Source organism: Sus scrofa, chromosome 5, assembly GCF_054392235.1.
Source record: "Sus scrofa isolate SSC_HxYL_T2T_F1_AM1 chromosome 5, Sscrofa_HxYL_maternal_Yorkshire_Landrace_v2.0, whole genome shotgun sequence".
NCBI classification, from domain to species: Eukaryota; Metazoa; Chordata; class Mammalia; order Artiodactyla; family Suidae; genus Sus; species Sus scrofa.
The window spans coordinates 63,681,855-63,695,083 of record NC_139387.1 but is presented as its reverse complement, the minus strand read 5'-3'; the positions used below and the strand labels follow the sequence as shown (position 1 = coordinate 63,695,083).

Here is a 13,229-nt window from a genome sequence, read left to right as displayed (position 1 = left end):
CACTACTCAGTACTGACCTTGAACATGAGGCCCGCGGAAATCTCATTACAACAGCCCTGATTCATCACCAAAGAACAGAAAGATAGATGAGGGAAAATATATGAATTAGGTAAAAGTATGAATTTTAAAAATTCATAAGCTCTGTCAATAAACAAGTATTTAGTACACATTTATTAGGTGTGTGTTGAAATTAAGCCTTTGTTGAAATTTTTCTCATGCAAGTTTGCTGATTGGCTCATAAATAAGATGAAGCATTGGCCCTTTGGGTTACCCTATATTACAGATAGAGATACACACACTAAAAGCATACAAGTAGCATAGATACATACATGAACATTAAACACAGCATAAAACTAATAAAATCATACTTAAGTACAACTAAAGGATCCAAGGACTTTAATATGATGGCTAGGAAGGAATGAGTCATAAAAACTGAATAAACAGACAAAAAGGTTTTGGGAAGCATACTGCCACTTCTCTTCCAGGAAGGTTAGAAAGGCTTTGCGGGGAGCTAATAGCTGAACATGGTTTCACAACAGAAACTAAAGCGCCTGATAGAGCAAGCAGGATTAAGTGTTTCTTTCCAATGAAAGACAAGCTGAGGAACAAGAAACACACAGAAAACCAGCAAGAAGCAAGATGGATAATTATTGTCAAGGAGGACAGCGTGATGGGATCTGGGGAGGAGGCTGAGAATTTCGTGTTTATCTGCAGGGTATAAAATTCAGTCCCTGTGGTTGGCAGAGAAGAAAAATCACAATCACCTTGCGAATGCTGCAGGCTTCTCCAGGTGATTCAAATATGTGCCAAAGTCCAAGTAAGAAAACTAGACCCACTAAGTTCTGTAGCGATAAATCCCAGGTGGATTTATGAAAAATCGTCAAAAGGGAAAGGCCAGGTTTTGTCAAAAGCTTGGATGTCTATGGAACGATGGCAGAGTGAAGATATATATACAGAATGCTTTCTTGTTAGAGATATTCAATGACACCGTGGGCATTCCCCAAATTAGTGAGATGGCAATAAGAGGCAGGTTTTGAAGTGACAATCTATAGCTGTTTCTTTCTTATTCACTCATTCATTCATTTAGTGTAGGTTGGTAATGAGTTTCCTGCCTTCCTTTGCCTCCTGAAAGAATGAATAAAGATTTACTGACTGCCTATTATGAAGCATGTACTGTACTAGGTATAAATGAAATCATATAGTCATTTTAGAAGCAGAACGATTATTATGAGTTTTCTTAATGAAGTAGAAGTAAAAGACAGAGGGGATAATCTCTTCGCTTTGGAAAACCATTTTGATTATTACTGAGAGTTACGAGTTAGAGAAGACGTAGCATAACTAGAACTGAACTAAATGAAGCTTTATTACATATGACTCCTTAGATTTAAATTATTAACTAGATCGGAATGATTATAATTCAGTAAGTGGTATTTTCCCAGGGTTTGAAATTCACTAGCTCTTTTAAATCATCATTCTACTCAGGAAATTGTATTAGCTTGTTATAGTTAAATCTGAGTTATACAGAAGTAACTACAGTTTCACTGTTTAAATTTCTCACAAGGCCTGTGGCATCTGGGGTTCTGATTATTTTCCTGGCTGACTTAATTTCTAAACATCTAGGACTATACAGAGCTGGCTTTGCTGCAATCCCAAATAAGAAGTTCTCATTATATCCAGTCTGATCATTTGGCATACAGTATATATCTCCAAATCTATAACTCATTTTATTACCCCAATTTCATTGTTTTGCTTGTGTTTACCCCTCCTCATTCCTGTGAACATTTTAAACTGAAAAACCTTAACATTTATTTTTTATTTTTTTAAATTATAGTTGATTTATAATGTTGTGCCAATTTCTGCTGTAAAACAAAGTGACTCAGTCATACAAATATATATGTTCATTTTGTTATGTTATCTTCCATCATGGTATATCCCAGGAAATTGGATACAGTTCCCTGTGCTACACAGTAGGACCACTCTTAATGTAATAGTTTGCATCTTCTAACCCCAAATTCCCAGTCCTTCCCATTCCATCCCCCTCCCCCTTGGCAGTCACAAGTCTGTTTTCCATCTATGAGTCTGTTTCTATTTTGTAGATAGGTTCATTTGTGCTCTATTTTAGATTCTACATATAAGTGATACCATATGGTATATGCCTTTTTCTTCCTTCCTTCCTTCACTTAGTATGATAATCTCTAGTTGCATCCATGTTGCTACAAATGGCATTATTTCATTCTTTTTTATGGCTGAGTAGTATTCCATTGTATATATGTACAATGTTTCTTTTAATGTTTGTAGATAACAGACAGGTTTAAGGTGGTTTTTTGTTTGTTTTCTTTTTTGGCCACACCTGTGGCATTCAGAAGTTCCCGGGCCAGGGATCAAACCGAGCCACAGTTACTGCCACACCAGATCTTTAACCCACTGAGCCTCCATGGGAATGCCAGGTTTAAGGTTAAGGCAACTAACCCATTGCCTCAGCTTACATAAAACAGTAAAGCAAAGTACCTGAAACGTTGACTCATTAAAATCAAGAATGGGTAAGTCTAGTTTCCTTTATTATGTTTTATTACGTTTTGTCAGTTTTCCTCTCTCTTCCCCATAATGCTTCAGCAAATGACGATAAATTTATAACTGCAGTACAGGATAATGATTCCCCACCAGTACTAATTGCAAAGAGAAGGGTTAAAGCTGTGTGAAAGGCGTAAGCTCCTGCCAGTTAACGCTGAAAAGAAATAATCAACAGATTAAAAGCATTGATGCAGCTAATTCTACTAAATCACTAGTTTTGCATTCTAACTACTTGCTTTTTTAATGATGGAAATTTAACTGTTGCCCGAAGTGTGGGCAACTGGTAGTAAAAGAAAAAAAAAAAAAAAAACACACACACAGGTGACCCAACCTGGAAGAATCATGCCAACCATAAAACTAAGCAGACTATTCATCACCATGGTAATAGCTCTTAAAACAGACACAGAAGCCAATTCATAGATTCCATTTTCAAACCAGGAAGTGATTTGGGAGTGTATACATGTATATAATTTACACAGTGTCCTGTGCCAAACTAATAACAGTCCAAGAGATGAAGCTTAAAGAAACTACAGCAGTGGTCTCTTTAGTAACTTTTGATGCCCCATGCAGGGAAAGGTGATCTGTTTCTCTTGACAAGGAACCTTAGAGGATGTTACAAAGACACAGCAAAAATAACTAGGAATATTCCCCCAGGTGCTGAGTCATTAATTGAATTTGAAAGGTCAGGTATTACTCCTAACACCACTGTATCTACTTAAGGAGGGCATATACCTTTTATGTAAAAATAAAGTCCAAAGTTTATGTTTTGGGACTTACTTTGAATACAAAAGAACATAACCTATCGAAGATTTTGAATAAGCTTAACTTAAAATGTTTTTTCTTTCCAGAGATACTATTTCCATAAATATTCAAAGTATCATATATTTTGATATCAAGCTTTGGGAGCAAAATATCCAAACCAATAAAAATGTGTTAAAATACAATTAAAAAAATAAAAAGATAAGACACAAACTGGAAACTTTAGAAATCACATTTCTTTGAATATTTCCTTCAAGGTAAGAATACTTGTGACAAGTCCCCATGTGTGTTGTAGTTGTGGTTCTGTCTCAGAAAGTTTTTATTTCTCCTTTATTTTTAAAGGATAATTTTGCTGGATGTAGAATTCTCTGTTGGTGATTCTGGTTGGTTTTTCCCACACTTTAAGTATTTCACTCCACAATCTCTTCTTGCCTATTTATTTCTGGAGAAAAGACCACTGTACTTCTCTGTGAAGTAAGATGACTTGTGTACTGTTAACCAGAGTAAGAATAAAAGCACAGTCTTTCTCTTTAGCATGTGATATCACACTGCCCATTTATTTTAACCAATACATATTCTATGCATATTCTATGAGGTAGGTACTAGAAGACAATCTGAAAAATAAGGATTCAATAAGATATATGGGAACTAGGTTATTCAGGTCTGCAAGGAGCTTAGAAACTAAGGGGCTTTGAGATAGATCATTCTAATTTGTAAATGAAACTATTAACTTTTTGAGGGCAGGGACCTTACCTCTTCTTGGACCTACTACTACTCAACCTTCTCTGCACTTGCTTCCTGTGTTATAAGGAGAATTACGAACCTGAAAATCAGGCACCCTACAGACGTATATCAGTTTCAGTTGGTCACTGACTGCTGTTCATCAACACTTCATTTCTTTTTGGTTCATTTCTTTTTGGTTCCACAACATATTCCCCACAATAACCATGTTGTCAAGTTATAATATAGCTCCTCTTTTCCTTTACCCTCCTCAGAAAAGAACTGCACTTCCCCTATAACTTAAAAAAAAAAAAAAAAAACGGAAGTGAGCTGGATGACCTCCTTTATCTACATGGAAGTAAGAAAATCTCCGAGAGTACCAAAGATCTAGTATATGTTAAATACTGCTTTAAAAATGGATTCACAAATGACAAGCTTCCACATGACACTTAAAATACTTCATTTCAGAAATGCATCTCAGGCAAAAAGTGCAGGTAATAATATATCTTGTAATACTATCTTAAAGGCATGCCTTTATATGACATGGAAATAAATCCTTTTTGGATAGAAAAATCAAAATGTTCAGGGCAACTGTTACCCGAGTTTCGCTGATTGGATCAAATTCCGTAAACAGAGTACTTGTCCCCTTGGAAATATTTACTGTCTTTCAAAATATTTTCGAGAATTACATTCAGAGTTTAAAATTTTTAAAAAAGCTTTTTACCATTTTAAATGTTTCACTCGGGCTTTTTCACCTCATGTGAACTTTACACTAAAGATTCAGAGCTAGAGTATTTTCTGACTAGAAATATCTTTTTCTAGTATTCTTGCATAAAAAGACTTCATTCAATTTGATGTGTCAGTGGTTTCAATCATCCCCAGACTGACAGCAAGAAGTTTCTCGTTGTGCTGTTATCTAACCCCTACAGCTTGTACATTCACACTCTGAACTGAGACACAAAAAAAGTAAAGTGTGTCTGTTTGTAGGCAAAAGGAAACTAATGATTCATCACTATGTATCTCTCTGCTTTTTAAAATTTGACTTCGAGGTAGAATTTTTTCATCACACCCACAAACTAGAAACACTTTGAAAAGGTAGATTTTTTTTTTAAGTGGTCATTACTTTTTCGAGTGTTGCTTTTGCAAAAGGTAAATGGTTTAAATAACTGCCTACATCTAAGAATACTTAAGTCCTTATTTCTGAAATTAAACTGTGTATTTCATAAAACTCTAACACTATTGCCAGAAATAGTTCATTGGTGACCAATTAACCCATTTCCATAAGTCTGTGGTAACCTCAGTATGTTCACCTATCTGTAAGCTTGGACTTTCTCATCCTAACAAAGATGAACAGAGCAACAAAGAACCCCAAGCTGCACACAAGTCTCAGGGTGATCGATGGAAACAAGAGCCCTTTATCAAGGCTGCGTTCTGTTTTGAGCTCATAGGTATAGAACTTCCTCTGGGCTTTACCACAGAATCATGACAATGATGACAATAAAGAGGAGGCGATAATTACCAAAGCACAAATTTTTGCTCTGCACTGTACTAGCCACTCTCTAAATGCTATCTCATTGAATCCCAACATTTTATATAGTTAACAATAACCCATTTTATAAGCATGAAGTTTGAGCTCAGAGCCGATATATGCCAAAAATTTTACAAGTACTAGACGGTGAAGATTATGAACCCAGACCTTTCTGCTACATCCTATACCACCTAATTTTTTTTTTTTTTTTTTTTTTTTACTTTTTAGGGCCGCACCCACAGCATATGGAGGGTCCCAGGCTAGGCGTCTAATCGGAGCTGTAGCCACCGGCCTACACCAGAGCCACAGCAAAACCAGATTCGAGCCACGTCTGCTACCTACACCACAGCTCATGGCAACGCCCGATCCTTAACCCACTGAGCGAGACCAGGGATCAAACCCACAACCTCAGGGTTCCTAGTCGATTTGTTTCCGCTGAGCCATGATGGGAACTCCCCCCTTTTTTTTTCCCTAATTTTTTTTAAAGCAATTGGTAAAATCCCCCTAAAACTATATTTCTTTGGACTAGTCCATTATTTGGGGGGAAACTAAGGAAACTAAATAAGCCAAATGTTTACTAAGTAAGAAACCAACATTTGTTTTAAAGATACAAAAGAATATGATTTGCCATTGTATAAAGAGAACACAAAAGTAGTGGCCAGATGACTCAGCCAAGCAATAAATTAAAGGTTGAAGTGGCTGCAGAAGAATTGAGACTGTGGCGCTCTATCTGAAGATTAAAGGATAGGTCACTAGTCACTGTGAAAGGGCCAGAACACAGCAGCCCCCTCCGTCACTTCACAGGAAGCTGAATAAGAAGTAAATTGTGCAAGAAAAATGTAACATTTTCCTCTACACTGAGACACTTATGGTCAGCAACTGCAACATTAGACAAAGATGACCAAATCATCCAGATGCCGAGTAATGACCACCACCTAGAATGGAATAAAACCTACACAACAGGGTTCATGAAGAGAGGAAGACAGCCATTTCACTGCCACTTGACTAGGATTTCTCCTCCAAGACAGAGGAAAAATACTCTCAAAACAGTTTCTGGAAAGAAATGTAATGATCGCATTTACTTAAATGGTATCCTGGCACTTTTTAAAAACCTGGGTATACATTTTGAGAGACCAAGAACAAGAGGATATGTGAAAAAAAATTCAGCCCAGAGACAGACCCTGGCATGTACTTGTGGGTGGAACAATGAGAGAAATAAAGGAAGTTAATAGGAAAACCAGGGAGGTTCCATTGTGGCGCAGCAGAATCAAATCTGATTGGTATCTATGAAGACTCTGGTTTGATCCCTGCCCTCGCTCAGTGGGTTAAAGACCCGGCATTGCCGAGAGCTGTGGTGCAGGTCACAGACATGGCTTGGATCCCGTGTTGCTGTGGCTGCGGCTTAGCCCGGCACCTGCAGCTCTGATTCAGCTGCTAGCCTGGGAACCTTCCACATGCCGTGGATACTGCCCTAAAAAAGTGAAAAGAAAAGAAAAGAAAAAGAAAAGAAAGAAGAAAAGAAAACCAAACAAAAAAACTCATAGAATTAGAAGAAACACCTACGTTTACGAAGCTCCAGACCACACATAGCAAGGCATCCACGTGTATGTGGTGAATGGTGGAAACTCTAGAGAAGGGAAAAATCAGAACCAGATGTTTTTTTTTTTCCCTTGACAAGAATGTAAAATTCTGAATGTAAGATACTACAGATAATGTAAACAAGTTTTTAATGGGAAATATATTTTTAGTAATTCTTAGATTAATAATTCCTCCTAGTATGTCCTAGTAAGGAAATTTGTTGTTCTAAAAATTCCAGTGCTTTCAAGACCATCTAATTGGTTTTGTTTTGTGTTCTTTTTCCAGCACTTCTAGCTCCTCTTACTTTCCTCTTCTCCTTTTGCCAGTTTTTTTCAGAAATAATACATAAGATGGCCCTGCCTTACTACATTTACCACTGTTCCAGCAGGATTAGGCTACAATTACATTCAAAATGTTCATACTTAAAAAAAGATCCTTTCCAGGTAAACTGTTAATTTCCACTTTATTCAGCTGTGACAGTTCACAATATTATATAATATAATAATACTTATATCTTATATAGTTTTACTAAAACACCTTCATATCCACGATCTCAATTCATTCTCCAACTTGTAATCCCAAAGGTACCATAGCCAATAGTCATATCACTCCCATTTTGAAGTCAGCAAACAAGAGTTCCTGCTGTGGCACAGAGGTTTAATGATCCAGTGTGTCTCTATTGAGGTGCTGGTTCGATCCCCAGCCCAGTGCAGTGAGTTAAGGATCCAAAGTTGCTGCAGCTCTGGCATAGGTCACAGCTGTGGCTCAGACTGGATCCCTGACTCAGGAATTTCCATATGCTACAGGTGCAGCCAAAAAATAAAAATAAAATAGGCAAACAGACACAAAGAATTTAACATCAAGGGCACCTGCAACAGTGCTGGGTGATGGGTGAGCTCCAGACAGCCTGAGGCTCTCACCACTGCTCCACACTATCAGCATTTCATGGATAACTAATATGTTTCTGAGGACATGCAAATGACAAAATTTCCTAAGAAATAGAAGACTACTTTCCATATACGAATTTATCTACAATGAACTCACCACAAAAATGAAAACATGCTCCAATTCTTATGTTTCCAGATCAGTCAAATAAGAGCTATATTAAAGATGACCTTCACGTAAAAGTAAATAAATAAAAGTAAAATATCACTCATTTGAAGCACAGCATGCAAGAGTTGCCTTTGCCTAATAAGTACACTTTGTTCTCTTTTATTTACACTTTGTGTTCTCTTTTTATCTAGATTCAAAATTATATGTGTAGAAAAGATAAAGAGGAAAGAGACCATGAAGAATCACATATTGTGAGGCACATGAACATGCTATCTGATTTCATCCTTGCAGTACACTGGGAAGTATTAAACAAAGATGCTGAGACTTAAATGAGGAATCTACATCTAACCCCAAATGCCTCAAAGGTACTTTATTTTGCATCTTTGTAATAGTTTCTAGCATTTTACAAATTGTAAGTAGAATAGGCATATTTAATTATTTCCTATATGTAGTTGGACTTGTATATTCAACTCAAGACCTACAAATAAGCACATAACCACAAATTATTTTTAATCTGAGGAATTTAGTACCTCAAAAAATGGTACCTCAAGTATTATAATAGACCTCAAGTATTATAATAAAAGTACTTTTAGGAACAATTTAAAATTTAACTGTGTGTTCCCATAAGAAAAAAAAAGCTTTGACTAGATAATAACACTAATGTGTTAACTAGAAGATATTTGTCTCAATTCCTTATTGAAAATGTTGTTTTGTTTGTAAGTTAAGGTTGATCTCTTTATTAAGTAGCTTTAGTACATTGAAAACAGCAATTTCTTGGAGTTCCCGTCATGGCGCAGCAGAAATGAATCCAAATCCCACTAGGAACCATGAGGTTGCGGGTTCGATCCCAGGCCTTGCTCAGTGGGTTAAGGATCCTGCGTTGCCATGAGCTATGGTGTAGGTTGCAGACACGGCTCGGATCCGGCATTGCTGTGGCTCTGGTGTAGGCTGGAAGCAACAGCTCTGATTAGACCCCTAGCCTGGGAACCTCCACATGCCACAAGCGCGGCCCTAAGAGGACAAAAGACAAAAGACAGGAAAAAAAAAAAAAAAAAAGGCAATTTCTTTCTTTGAAACTGGAAAAGTAACGACTGTTTAAAATATAAGCAAATTGCCATACTAGATTTTTTTACTTCTAAAATTTTTTGTTCACTTCAGCTAGCAGCAGGAAGACACATGATGAGTTAGAATGGAAGCATAAAGTTTGGCTCAGATTCTTTGAGTTTGGATAATGCATTTGTAATTTAAATTACCATGTTATGAATCCTGTTGTGAGAAACAGCTGGACTCAAAAAGGTGAAAAGAACAAAGACTGTGAAATTCAATTTTGGTTCTACAGCTTAGTAATATTAAGTAATTTCAAGCATGTTCAAATTCTTTCATCTGTAAAGTAAGGAAATTCATTTCTTCTATATAATGTTACGTATATGGATTTGAATTATATACACAATATAGTCAATATATTTTAATTTTTACATATACAGAAATGTATTTATTCTTCTTAATATTCAATATAAAGTAGCCAATATTCTAATTGTTAACATCTAGTAATTATTCCGTTAGTTAATATTATTGTTATACCAGCTAGCACAGTACTTCTCTTTACATGCCAACAATATTTCCCAAGGGTATAAATAATCATTTGGAAAACACATCCACTCTAATGGGCTAATAATCCCTTCCAGACCTTGAAGCTATTAGCACCTCTACTAACCAAGACAATGAGAGTTTGCCCATAACTTCTTTTTATCTAAGTTGTGATGATTTTGAATAAATAAAATGGTTACAAAGTTTAAAGATAGGATGTTTTCAGTTAAACTGCCACAGTAAAATTGCATTTTAAATATGCTTGGTGTTTGAAGGATCAATCTACACTAAAAATGCCAAAATAAATCATTATACTTGCTGATAATGCTTATACCACGAGAAAATTCTTACTCTTGAAAATAACGTCTTAACAAAGAATGGCCTCCTTCCAACTTGCCGGATGCTCTAGGGTATTCTGCGTGTACCTTAAACCACAGTGTGTTATATCAGTCATTTGTTTACATATTTCTTCCATGGTTGAAATAAGAATTTCCCCAAAAAAAAGATGCAAACATTTTCTTTTTCTTTTTTATCACAAGCACCTGTAATGTATAGTGCCTGGTGGTATCAGGTACTTAAATGTTTTTTTAAAAATTCACCTATAAGTATATATATATACCTTTGCTCCAAGGACTTCTGGATCAAATCATTAAATTCCCACAGTTAAACTCTGTGATGGAGCTGAGTCTACTAAACCAGGGGCCTGGATCTTCAGAGACTTTTGGTTGTGGTCTCATCCTTCCCCCTTAGTCCGTGGAGGACACATCTCTTCCAATTCGGCATAGGCTCTTTCCCTGGGTTCCTCTCCCAAGACTAGCCTTCGATCTATGCTATATTAATTCATACTCACTAACACAGCACATACCTCAGTTCATTCGAACTTTACAATAACCTGGGGTAAGTATCAATATTATTCCCATTTTACAGGTCAAGATACTGAGGCTTAGAGGTTCGAAATATGTTCAAAGTCCCAAGGTTACAAAGCAGAGGCAGGACTTGACCCAGATCTCTCTGACTACAGTCCATATTTTCAACCCTGAGTCCTCTGAACAGGCTACTTGTAAACAAAGCCTTTCAAAAAAGGCTCTAAAAGTCCTTTGAGGTCACTTTAGATTTTTTTTTTTTTTAATGAGCTTTTAAAAAGCCACATTAGCTTCCTTTGGGAATCCTTCATTTTTTCCTCTTATGTTCTCTGACACACAGAGACTTATCGACACAGAGAATACCAACCAAAGGAAGCTCCTCTGAGATGAGGGCAGACAGAATTGAGCAAGGAAATTGCTTAAAGGAAAAAACTGAGCAATCGAGAAATCTTGTGAACAAAAGACTAGGGGGTGAAAAATCAAACTGACAGATGCAGAATCTTATTGCATTAAGGACTAGATCTCTACTAATGACCAAAATTTTCATAGAGCTTAAAAGCTATAGAGAACTTACAAATACTTACACATTAATTCACAAAATGGGAAAGTCCTCAGGCACAAAGCTACAGCCAGAATGTAGGTGTCCTGTAGATTTGACACTAAAGCTTTCATTAGGGCCAGTAGAAATTGTACAGTCTAATGAATGAGACAGTCCCTCCCAAGTTTAAATTTCAGCTATGCCAATTACTGCATGGCTTTGGCAAAAGTACTGATCAACCACTCTAAGCCTTGGTCTCCAGGTATACAAAACAAAAATAATACCTCCCTTATCACCACCCACCAGTCAAAATGGCCATGATTTAAAAGTCTACAAATAATAAATGCTGGAAAGAGTGTGAAGAAAACTGAACCCTCCTATCTTGTTAGTGGGAATTTAAACTGATGCAGCCACTATGGAAAATAGTATGAAAGTTCCTTAAAAAACTAAAAATAGAGTTGCCGTATGATCCAGCAATCCCACTCTTGGGCACATATCTGGAAAAGATGAAAATGCTAATTTGAAAAGATACATGCACTTCTATGTTCATAGCAGCAGTATTTATAATAGGCAAGACATGGAAGCAACCTAAATGTCCACTAACAGATGAATGGATAAACTCATCCATTTATGCACACACACACTATGGAATATATTCAGGCATAAAAAAAAAGTGAATGAAATGAGTTTCTATCATGCCTCAGTAGAAACGAATCTGACCAGTATTCATGAGGACACAGATTCCATCCCTGGCCTCGCTCAGTGTGTTAAGGACCCAGTGTTGCTGTGGCTGTACCATAGGCTGGCAGCTATAGCTCCAATCTGACCCCTAGCCTGAGAACTTCCACATCCCACGGGTGCATCTCTAAAAAGACCAAAAAAAAAAAGAAATAATGCAATTTGCAGCAACATAGATGGACACAGAGATTATCATACTAAGTGAAGTAAGTCAAACAAAGACAAATACCATATAATATCACTTACATGTGGAATCTAAAATATGGCACAAATGAACTTATTTACAAAACAGAATCAGACTCACAGACAGAAAACAAACTTATGGCTACCAAAGGGGAAGAGGGGCAAAGGGATAAACTGTGAGTTTGGGATCAGCAAATACAAACTACCACATATTGGAGTTCTTGTCGTGGCTCAGTGGTTGACGAATCCGACTAGGAACCATGAGGTTGCAGGTTTGATCCCTGGCCTTGCTCAGTGGGTTGGGGATCCGGTGTTGCCGTGAGCTGTGGTGTGGGCTGCAGACGCGGCTCGGATCATGAGTTGCTGTGGCTCTGGCGTAGGCTGGCGGCTACAGCTCTGATTAGACCCCTAGCCTGGGAACCTCCACATGCTGCAGAAGCGGCCCAAGAAATGGCAAAAAGACAAAAAGAAAAAAGAAAAAAAAAAGACCTACCATATATAAAATAGATACACAACATGGATTTACTGTATAACAAGGGAATGACATTCAATATCGTCTAATAAACCACAATGGAAAAGAATATGAAAAAGAATATATATTATATATACACACACACACATATATATATATATACACACACAGATATAATGTATAACTTAATCACTCTGCTGTGTACCAGAAATAACACAACATTGTGAATCAGCTATAATTCAATAAGATGACTTTAAATGATAAAAATAAAAAAGAATTAAGACCTCTCTTGTAGCAAAATAGTGACAAAAGAGTTAATGCATCATGGTGTCCAAGAACATTGAGTTGGGCCCATCTGTGTAGACTGGTAAGGATAGGATAAAGGTAACATTAAAAAAAAGAAGAAAAGAAAAAAAAAGCTGCTTCTAGAGACCCTGAATAATCAAAAGTAGCAGAAGCCAAGAAAATGAACAACAAGGGCAAGCTGTCCTCAGGCTTAGATTCCCAGGTAGAACCGATATGTCTACTGAGGAGACGCCTCCCAAGAATATCTGAAAAAACTGTTTTTCGTGGACAAGCAACCAGAACAGGTACACAAGACCTCACACACAAAAGGGCCAGGATCTTGTTCTGTGGTGA

At 36.9% G+C, this 13,229-nt stretch overlaps 1 protein-coding gene and 1 long non-coding RNA gene across 22 annotated transcripts in view; one reads left to right on the top strand and one right to left on the bottom strand.

Moving 5' to 3' along the window:
* EPS8 (EGFR pathway substrate 8, signaling adaptor) overlaps positions 1–13,229 on the bottom strand; it is a 268,177-nt gene that overhangs the window by 119,191 nt on the left and 135,757 nt on the right. The gene's annotated exons all lie outside the window — the stretch shown is intronic.
* LOC146403397 (uncharacterized) lies at positions 1,805–12,538 on the top strand. Its single transcript, XR_014803813.1, has 2 exons — positions 1,805–7,629; positions 7,680–12,538. It is a non-coding gene; the product is annotated as an uncharacterized LOC146403397 (long non-coding RNA).